General features: G+C 38.0%; 2 protein-coding genes across 2 annotated transcripts in view; one reads left to right on the top strand and one right to left on the bottom strand.

The window, feature by feature from the left end:
- Positions 1-4,556, bottom strand: part of LOC108363252 (uncharacterized) — a 10,393-nt gene extending 5,837 nt beyond the window's left edge. The window contains exon 1 of the mRNA XM_017616552.1: positions 2,689-4,556. The gene's annotated coding sequence lies outside the window, so the exon portion shown is untranslated. The remainder of the gene's footprint in view (positions 1-2,688) is intronic.
- Positions 1-11,098, top strand: part of LOC108363251 (putative nuclease HARBI1) — a 120,328-nt gene that overhangs the window by 32,534 nt on the left and 76,696 nt on the right. The gene's annotated exons all lie outside the window — the stretch shown is intronic.

Genomic DNA, 11,098 nt, shown 5'->3' with positions numbered 1-11,098 from the left:
TATTTTCGTGGTCAAATCTGCGGAGGCTAAGATGAGATGGCAAAGTTTGTTCGAAGTCTGAACAACTCTGCCTCCCATGCCAGAAATTTCAAAGTTAGAAGTTTGGTACGGTAGCCTTAGTTTGTTTTGAGCTTTTGAGGAAATAAAAGTTCGTTCCGAACCCTGATCTATGAGAGCTCTGAGTTTGAAGATCTCGCCCCTGTGTTCAACTGGCACCATTGATGTGGGAAGGAGAATCTTGCTCTCATTTTCCGAGTAGAACGACTGTACTCTTGCTCTATTTGAGGAAGAAGGCTCCTCATGAGTTGTTTCCGACCCAGCTGAATTTTGTGGGTTGGAATTAGTGGGCGTCGTCAGAGCGACCTGAGATGTCGTTCTTTGGGTTCGAGACTGCTGTCTTGGCGGCATGGGGGGCGTGTCTTCATGAAGCATTGAGTGATGCCGTTCTTGACAATGGGAGCAAGTATATTTACTTGAGCAGTCTTTTATCAAGTGGGTCTGACATAGGCAATTAAAACAGAGGTTGTGTTCTCTCACAAACTTTCTGCGATCCTGAGTTGGCAGTTGACGAAATTTGGAGCACTGAGAGAGAGTGTGCTGAGGTTTATTGCACATTGGGCATTTGTATAGTTTTGTGCGTTGTTCCGTCATGTGCGCTCGGATTTGGGAAAAGGAGTTGTTGTGAGAGTTCTGAGAGGTGGGGGGTTTAGGGAATGGCCTACTGTTAGGGGGGGGGTTGGCCTCGAGTAGCTTATGTTCGAAGGATTAGTCCGCGGAGGCTTGGGTGCACGAAATTGATCTACCCTTTCAACCACCTCGTATCGAGTAGTGAGGAACTGGTTCATTTGGGACCAGTTCGGGAGGTCTTTCCTGGAACTGAGGGACTGCTCCCAAAGGGCCACGGTGTTCTCAGGAAGCTTGGAGGTAACCAGGTAGATCAGAATGGGATCCCAGCTTTCGGTGGAGACTTGCTGGCTGCCTAGAATCTGGAGACAGTTATTCACCGATGATTGCAGTCTCTGTATGTCTTCGCTATTTTCTATTGGGATGGGTTTTAGATTCATAAGGATGCGGATTTGGTTATCTACTAAAACCCGTTTGTTTTCATAGCGAGCTTTTAGTGCTTCCCATGCCAGCTCGAAATTATCGTCACTCAGAGGGAATTGTTTAACTATTTGGGCAGCTTTTCCTTGCGTTTTGTACCTGAGATGGTATAACTTCTGCGCCTTAGTGAGCTTAGGGTGATTTATATAGACCGCCGTGAACATATCACGGAAGGACGGCCATTGCTCATAACCCCCATATAAGGTTTCGGTGTCGCAAGGTGGGACGTTTAAGCTTATGCCCGAAGTTTCCTTAGGAAGTGATGAACTGGCTTTGGGAGTGGGACTTATGGTTTGTGCTACTAACTGGAGTTGGTCTCCGATTTGGGCTTTTGTTTCTTCATATATAATTAAACATGACCTATATTTACTGTAGGCAGACGCCCTAAAGTCTTCGGGGAGGTCATGTTCTTCAATTTCCAAAGTCGAATCAAAGGCGTTTTGAACTCTATTCCAAAAGTTTTCTTGGCTCTTGTCTTTTATTTTCAATACGGACTCAATATTTTCTTCGATGGGGGCTGATCTGAATCGGGCGCAGCAATCCATCAAATTATCTGTCTCCGATATGAATTTAGTACAGATGACCGATTGTTTTGCCTTTTTTGGCTTTCCGCTTGATCGGTAGGCGCTGAGACTCCGCGGGGGTCTCGAGAATTTTTTCTTCTTCGCTCATTCTGGGACTTTTTGGCTTATCTTCAGTGCTAGTGAGACCTAGCATTCGAAGTCGAATTGAGCGAAAGTGATTAAGGTTGGTTGAGAGGGTGAGCAAATACAATCGGGTTTTACTAGGCGGTCGCAAACAATAAAGTTTGTATGAATCACAAGTGAGCACCTGGACTCAAAGAGAGTGGGGGATTTGAATCTAATAAGCCAGATAATTTTACCTTTTTAAGCCTTTATGAGGGATTTCGGATCACCGTATCTGGGACTTTCACGCTTGGTCCTGTTCACGAAAACCACAAATGGAGATATTTTGAGTGCAAAATTTATAAATATCTATCTAATGGATTGTATTTTCTTTTTCCGGGCACTGTAACCGCCTTGCCTTTTTTATGGGTAGTTATTATAGAGAGTTCACTGTACGTATTTTTATTTATTTTATATAGCACTTTCTCTATATGCCCAATATGTGATAGGGTATGTGTATGATGTATGTGTATATATATATATAGGGATTACTAAACGAGGGGTTAGTTATGTATTCCCAGCTATAATTCCTTCTATGTTTGTTTGGGATTAACTGATTAGCCGCGGTATATACTATGAGCTTTGGTATATGTGTATATATATATGTACGCCAAGTACTTTTTGCTTGTATGCTACAGAATGTTATGTGAAGTACATATGTATATGTATTCTTCAAAAGTCTTTGTGTGGGTAAAAAATTCGTGAAAATTGGCGCAAAAAAAAAATAAAATTGGTGGGAAAAATGAAAATATGGCGGGAAAATTGAAAATTTATGGCCGGAGCAAGGGAAAATGTATTACTTAATGCTGGCGTTTACTAAACATACAAGGAATTATTTTCTGCCTTTTTAAAATCTTTGTTTCACCGCAGGGTTAGTAAAAAATTGATTTTTACTCACGGTTTTGCTGGGGATACTTGTACTTTGAGGTTATGGATTTTTATTCCACCGGTGCGGCTCTTTGTTGGCGCCGAAGGACCAATAGTAAGGGGCCGGCTCTTCTTTTGGGTGCTGAACTCCGGACGTGGACAGACGGAGGGCTGGTGGGCGATTGCAGGCTGGTGAGGATGCGGCGGTTCGTTGCTGTTGGCCGTTGACTCCGGCGATGATGGTGGATTTGGCGATAGTGGAGGGTTTGGCGGTGATTTCGGCGGCTCTTTGATGATGGATGGTGACGATGGGCGATAATCGAAACTGGGGTGGTACTTGCGGTGGTGGGGCTGCTGCACTTCCGTGTAGGAGGACGTGGCGCAGGCGCTAGTTCGCGGCTGCTTCCTGGCGCATAAACCAGCGACTTTCAAAACGAAAAATACTAAGAGGTGGATTTTCCTCCGCGCGCCTGTAGATACTCGGCGAGAGACTAATATGACCACTCGAAATAATAAACCGAATGTTTATGCTTTAAATTTACAATTTTTCTTTATTAAAACAAGCTATAAAAGGTTATTCAAATTTTAGAAAGATTTTGCGACCGCACGTAAAAGTGATTGGAAAATTCTGTATCTAATTTTTTGTTTCTCTTTTTGACATTTGCTGCTTGCACTGTATTAACGACTTTGGCGTTGCCAACTATGCATTTCAATATGAAAATTTCTTTAGGTTTAGGGTTAACAATTCTTATCAATTCAGTATGAGAAAATATAGAGGGTATTAATTTGAATAGCGCAAAACATGTAAATTCAAATTTAACAATTCAAGGCATAAGAATATAAAAAGTTTAACATTTTTGAATAACTCAAGTTTAGCGTTAACAATTTTGAAATGATTTAACTTTTAGAATTAACAATTCAATGAAGGAAAATATGTTTACAAAGTTTGAGTATTTCAATTGTTGAAGAAAATTCGCATTAATTCAGGTAATAAACATATACGTTGCAAGGTGTTAAACGACAGACGTTTCTCGTTTAACTATATGGAAATAAAGCCGTGTGGCCTTATTTCTCCATGTGAAGTGAAATAAAGCCATATGGCGTTATTTCCTATGGCTTTATTGCACGGCATCGTACTTTGAGGCCTAATTTCCCTAGGCGAAGCTGACGCCGCAGCTCCAGCCGTGAATCTGTTGGAGACCGGTTTGCCCAGGCCTCCACTCGACACCCGCCCTGCCTCCTATGGTGCTCGTACTAGGACCATTCCTACCGCTTAAGCCCCCTCTAACTCCTGTCACTGGGGGTTTGATCAATGCCCTGCCCGAGGCTGTAGCATTAATCGGAGCCATCCCCGTCGGGTTTTTTGGAGGGCCGTCCTCCTTAGTTATTTTTTAGTTGTTTGCAATAATTGAACTCATAATTTCTGGTCCTACGAGTGTCGGAAAATGGAGATCCGTACAGAGGTCCGTGTGCACAGGTAAGGCTTGATAAAACCGGAGGTCACTAGGTATCCGGAGCACTCCGTTCGAGACTGGGCTATTTGTTAATCTGGGTGCCCAGCCAGGCTGAACATCAGCACGGGTCTTCTAACACCTTGTTCGAACCCAAAGCTTTTTTAAGAGGTTTGCACCTCCGTTACATCCATAGGCCACGATGAAAACCCATTTCCATATAACTAAGCTAATGAGGAGCTTGAGCACATAGTACTGATTTCTAATCTTAACTGGATACCATTCTGACATCGTATAGAACCTAAACTGTAGTGCCCATTACCAGTTGTCACCCTCGTGGAGGGTTCAGCCGGAGGATTTTGGCCGACCGGACTTTGGTTTACCAAGCTTAAAAGTCATGATAAAATTACGTAACCTAGCATTCGCTGCACTCTATTTTTTTTTATTTACGGATATTGAGAGGTAACCAGTTTCCTCTCCTAGTGTGTGCAAATTTACACACCGTGTTTATTAAATGGAACAAATTTCAAATTTGTTTGTTGTAATGTGTACAAATTTACACACCGTGCTAATAAAATTAAACACTGGCTGTTCACTTTTACTTACCAGACTTAAATTGTACATAAGATGTTTAAAATCTATTAAATATGATCACTTAATGTTTATAATTAGTAGGAAATGTAATTTTACGTTGAAAATTGTTGCAATTTTAAACATTTCATGTGTATATTCAGAAATCACACCTTGACCATCTTATGCGTATATTTACTAGATCCTGGTTGAAAAATGAACACTATTCAGTAGAAGCTTTACACGCGCTTTTTAGAGTGTATGCCACACAAAATATAACCAATAATAACCCTTTCATGATGCAATAATGAAAGTACTTAAAATTTTACATATAGGGAAAAAGCAAAGTTAGCATTAATGAGCCAGCTTTTGCATTCCAAAGTTAAGTGAAGTTAAGTTAAGTTTCCAAAGCCAAACCCAAATTGCCCCCAATTTATTTACGAGAGAAAAACTGTACTGAGCTCGAGAATAAATTGAACTCAGCTTATTGGAGACAATACGTTCCAAGTAACGTCAGTTACCAAGGGCAACATTAGAGACCAAACTTCAGATTCTAACTGAAGAAAATTACCGGTTGGTATCCAAACACCTTAATGACGATAAGAAAAACTGCTATACGTACCAGCTCAAAAGCAGCAAAGGACTGCAAGTAGTAATAAAAGGTATAGAATCAAGTGTATCCATTGCTGATATTGCTCATGCTCTAGAGAAGGCAGGATTTGCTGTTAAAAATGTTGTCAATATTATCAACAGAGCAAAAATCGCTCGGCCTATGTTTAAGGTAGAACTTAAGCCAGAAACAAAGCCAATGAATAAAAACGCAGTGCACCCAATCTACAACATACGATACCTTTTACACCGAAGAATAACAGGGGAGGAGCCGCACAAGCAAAACGGTCCCGTACAGTGCACAAATTGTCAAGAATTTGGGCATACCAGAACATACTGTACCTTGCGTCCAGTGTGTGTTGCCTGTGGCGACCTTCACACTTCCGCTTCTTGCAAGGCTATCAAAGCTGATGAGGCTGTAAGAAATGCAGTAATTTCGGAGGTAACCACATCGCCAATTATAGGGGATGCCCTGTATACAAAGACTTAAAGTCTCGCATGAATCAGCGCAACACAGCCGTACGCTCTTACACCACTCCAACTCAGTGTTGCCAGGGCATGAATCACGTATGACGACAATCGTCTGAACGATATCGTGTCGAGATTGTGTTGCTTCATGAAAACCAAAAATTGTTTGATCGTGTTTTAACGAGGTCGTTTTGACAGTATCGTTTCAAAGTTATGTGATTCATGCCCAGGTCTTCGGCATGAGAAAACGTCCCTCTTGGTCTGAAAAAACGTCATTTCCTACCCAAAAGCGTCTTTTCCATGTATGCACACAGAATTGTTCTTATCAAACTTTTATTGTAAACAAAGGTACATATCGTCGTTTAAAGTACAAAACCGCGTATCAACGAAATGCAAAACCGCGTATGTGAATTATGTAAATTATTTTCTAGAGAGTAAAAATTCTCATATTTCAAAATGGTTATCTTTCTTATAAAGCAATCGCATTTCTGGCTAGTATATTTCAGTACGAATGGATAAGGATTTAGCCAAGAGCTTGTGTGAGCAAATCCAAGTTTTGCAGAATGACGATACGCGGTTTTGTACTTTAAACGACGATATGTATGTACGTAAGGTATATTAAAATGTCATTTCGACAGGGCACATTTAAAATTCATTAGTGGTATTCACCAAAGTGAGCAAGTGGCCTGGAACTCTGGCAAAAGAGCAGATGAGCTCAAGCAACAAGAACTGTTGAAAACAATTTGGTGAATACCACTATTGCAGACTGGTTTGAGATCGTTAATATAAAAATTGTTTTATACATACACTTGTGATCAGCTCATTAAGTCATCAACATTTTGATCGATTTTGGTGGTTTTTCTTTTGTTTATTTAATTTTTATTATTTTTCCATAAAAGCCTAGCTCATTATATAACAAACAAACATATATAAATCCACATTTCAAACTTTGTGCAAAAATTATAAAAAATTTGCAAAGTTTCAGCTAGATTTTCAATTTTTTATTGAGATTTTTAGGATTTTTTTGAGTATGCATTTGACAGCCCATTAAATTCCAGGGTAATAATGTGCAAGTTTTAAGTTGCTAAAGAATCGCGTTGATTTTTAATATTTTTTTTTGTAGACATTTGTTTAGGTGGTCAGTTGTCGAAAATGCTAAATTACGTTCTGCTAAGAAGGAGCATAGCAATATTTCAGCCTTTTTTGTGTTCATTACATTTTCAGTAAAGTCTTAAAAAAGTCGTCTACTTTTTTCTGACTGCTACTGCTTTTTTGGGCTCTTGCGAGCGTGCGAGTTGCAATAGATCAGCTCCTCCTGATTTGGCTTTTAATATGCAATTGCAAACATTGCAATAAGCCTCGTAACCTCAAGTATTTACACAACCAGCCTTTGAACGCGAGATCCTTAGTCCAAGAGTCAAAAACAAAAAAATGCGCGTACGCTTGGTTTGCATCATATTTAAGTCATATGTGTCCAAAGAAAAAATATCTTTTGAGGTACCTGCTGCAAAAAAACAAAGCTTGGAAAGATTTATTAAGAAAATAATTCAAAGTCAGTTCTACTTACAAGATTTAGTAACAAATTTGCCGAAAGTGTGAGCGTAAGTAATTACTCTATAAGCAAATAGTACGCTTTACATTGAATATATTGTGCATAGAGAAAAATTACTGGGAAGTTAAAAAAAACGTCATCTTTTACACAAAAAACGTCCAAATGACGTTACAAACGTCAACCTGACAACGCTGCTCCAACTAGCTCTTATACATACCAACACCTCACGCCATCAACCACTACACCAGGAGCTTTTTTGCCAACGCGCAGGGAGTTCCCAACGTTTCTTTTGCCGACGTATTAAAACTACAAACGCCGCCAAGCACGGCGAAATTAAACTCCAATCAAGAAACATTTGCAAATATTCAAAGGAATAATACTGAGCAAATGCAGCCGAGCCCCCCTACTTGTGGCATAGAAGGAATGATATTGAATCTTACCCATTGTATGACTCAATTCGTGTCTACTATGCAAAATATGATTCAAGACTTCATAAAGGCTCAAAACCAATTGTTGCAAATTTTAGTGAATAAAAAATGAGTGAGTTGAAAATTTGCTTATGGAATGCCAACGGTGTAAACCAGCGTAGATTAGAACTCAGTCAATTTCTCACTGAATATAAAATACATGTTATGCTACTGTCCGAGACACATTTAACAAATAAATATAATTTCTCCATACCTGGATACAAATTCTATGCCACAAATCACCCAGATGGTAAAGCCCATGGAGGCACAGCGGTGCTGATTAGAAATCGCCTAAAGCACAATATTCTAGACTCAAAAGCAACAGCCTGTCTGCAAGCAACTACCATATGCTTACGAAACCGCGACCCAGACTTGAATCTATCGGCTATTTATTGCCCACCGCGATTTTTAATTTCTGAAAATGACTTTCAAGATTTCTTTGATAGCCTGGGTAATAGATTCCTGCCAGTAGGCGACTTCAACGCAAAGCATACGTACTGGGGATCACGCCTTATCATGCGCGTCGCCAGGATCGAATTTAGGGGGGGGCCCGACATATAAAAAATCCCAAAATTTTCATCGTTACACATTCATGTTTCTGGCATGCGGGAGACGATCTGTACTTGCCAATTTGTTTTACAAAAATTATTTAAAAAGCAGACGTCTCGGTTGCTCAGCAAACCGATTAATCGTGTCTGCAATTATTTCACATTGATTCTCTAAAACAAATTTTCGATGTATTCTTAAAATGCATAAACCTAAAGGTACATTTTATAGGAAATTAAACTAACAATTTATTAAAACTAGTAGTAACCTCGAAATACGGGCGAGTACTTAGCTCAAAATTTATTTAAAGAACTTCGTGAAAGACAACAATTAATCTTGTATTGCTAGACACCTAATAACCCAGGATAATTTTTAAGTTCTTAAAAGACATTACTCTACTCTTAGCTTCCTGCAATGGGCCATGAGAAAACCGTCATCTTTAAGGTATAGTCCAACCTTTCACAATATCTGGTATTAGTCTTAATCTGAAACGCAATAATCATTGAAAATTAGCGCCCTTTATGGTGAAAAGCATTTAATATCACACTTTCAAACTAAAGCTTTCTTAACCCTAGAAGCCTAATCTATTTGGGAGTAACGTAAAGCCTTAACATACGCCTGAGAGGCTTATGTACTTAAAAGATAACCTGTGAGCTAAAATATACTTAGTCCTGCCTTATTTTTTAAATAATATTGAAGTTGTGAGTTTGACTAATAATAAAACATAGCTTTATTAATAAAAACTATAACCACATTTATTTAAAACCACAAAATAAAAATTAAAAAAAAGACCCATTCCCTATACGCCCCGCGGACGTAGATTATACTTTTAGGGTTAACACTTTCAGTACAAAAATTCCACCACTGGTTCATTTTAAAAATCACATACAAAAATGTGTAAAGCTTTGAGGTTTGCGGTCATTCAGGGTCCTTTTTAATGGTCAGTGATATCCGAGGTGTTTAAAAAAGAAAGGGATTTCAGCTAGAGCTCAGCTAGATCCATGGCTAGAGAAAATATTGCACATAATTTAAAAGTAGATTTTGAAAAAAGATGTACCGATTTGAAATTATTTAAATGTACGTTGGCATACTTCATAAACGCTTTTTTGTGTTACATAATTGAGGATGCATTTACAATATCCGAAAAACTCCTTTTTAAGAAAAGCAAAAGAAGAAAAGTTGATGTTTTTGGTACAACGTATAACTGTGAGTCTTTGTACTCTACAATGAAATTCGTAAAGGAAAAATACCGTTCACAATCAGTTGTTTTCGCGTACCTGTTAATTATTGAAAGTTATAAAAATTATCAGCTTTTTGTGTTCGCGTACGCAAAAAACTTGCAAAGTAGGGAAATTGATAGAGCAAAATGACATTTCATTTGAGGGAAATCTGCTAGTTTCTGCAGGAAAAATTTTGGCCAACAGCAATTTCCCTACAAGAAGACAGCTGATCAAAAACTGCTGGTTGGAATTTACGCAAATCCCTAAATTCAATTTGATGGTTTGAAAGTTAAAATAGTAAAATGCGACTAATTAAACTTATAAGAAGTAAGTAATTATTCGTTTAGTCCGTGAACTGTGTCAGGATAAGAATTCGAGATTTGTTTTCTTACGTTTTAAATTTTTTTGAATGTAAACAATATTTCTATCAGCTGTTCGTCTAATTTGCAAGTTTTTGCAAATTTTCTGTTCGCGTACTATTTTGGATATTTTTCTCTTGTGAGATAACAGATGACATTTCGCCGGAATTTCGCTGTTGAACATTTTTTACTGGAGATTTTAAACGAACGGACCTAATGACTATCCAACATTTAACAGAATTGTTACGAACGGCTTTAACTGACCTAAAACCAGATTTTGAAAATCTCGGCAAAGGGATCTTTTCAATTTTCTTTTATATCTATCTTACGTACAATAGAATAATAATAAAATTAATATTTTTCATTTCTAATAATAATTTTATTTAAAAATAAAAATTTTGTTTTTCTTGTTATTTTTTTGTGGCTCTTTGTAGCATTGCCTTGGCCTTGCCCACCCCTGCTATATAAATTTTCATATAAGGCAGGATTAAACAGTATTAAAAATATGCTGCGGAAACACAACAGCAAACAACGGCTGAGCTAAGAAGCAATGACATGCTATAACAGTATGTTTGAGATGGAATGACATGGCACAGCAATGCATGAAATTTTTGAAAATGACATTTTAATAGATACTCTGGGAAGAAGTTAAGAAAATGTTTAAATTTATATTTTGTTACCTACTTCACCGGGGGTNAGAAGCAATGACATGCTATAACAGTATGTTTGAGATGGAATGACATGGCACAGCAATGCATGAAATTTTTGAAAATGACATTTTAATAGATACTCTGGGAAGAAGTTAAGAAAATGTTTAAATTTATATTTTGTTACCTACTTCACCGGGGGTTAACAGTTTAAGCTTAAAAAATCTACATAAAAATATTAAAAAATTGTATCATCGGAATCATAATAATAAGATTTTTGATGCTGTTTTTTAACCTTTTTCAGAGATTTGTGTAAGAAAAACTTGAATAACTGCTCCAAAACTTAACCGATATAGACTCATGATGTAACGGGTGATTTTTTTGAGGTTAGGATTTTCATGCATTAGTATTTGACAGATCACGTGGGATTTCAGACATGGTGTCAAAGAGAAAGATGCTCAGTATGCTTTGACATTTCATCATGAATAGACTTACTAACGAGCAACGCTTGCAAATCATTGAATTTTATTACCAAAATCAGTGTTCGGTTCG

This window comes from Rhagoletis zephyria, unplaced genomic scaffold (assembly GCF_001687245.7).
Source record: "Rhagoletis zephyria isolate East Lansing unplaced genomic scaffold, Rhagoletis_zephyria_1.1 Rzeph_scaffold_01228, whole genome shotgun sequence".
NCBI classification, from domain to species: domain Eukaryota; kingdom Metazoa; phylum Arthropoda; class Insecta; order Diptera; family Tephritidae; genus Rhagoletis; species Rhagoletis zephyria.
Note: the sequence above shows the minus strand (reverse complement) of the source record. Positions and strands in the feature narration are given on the sequence as shown.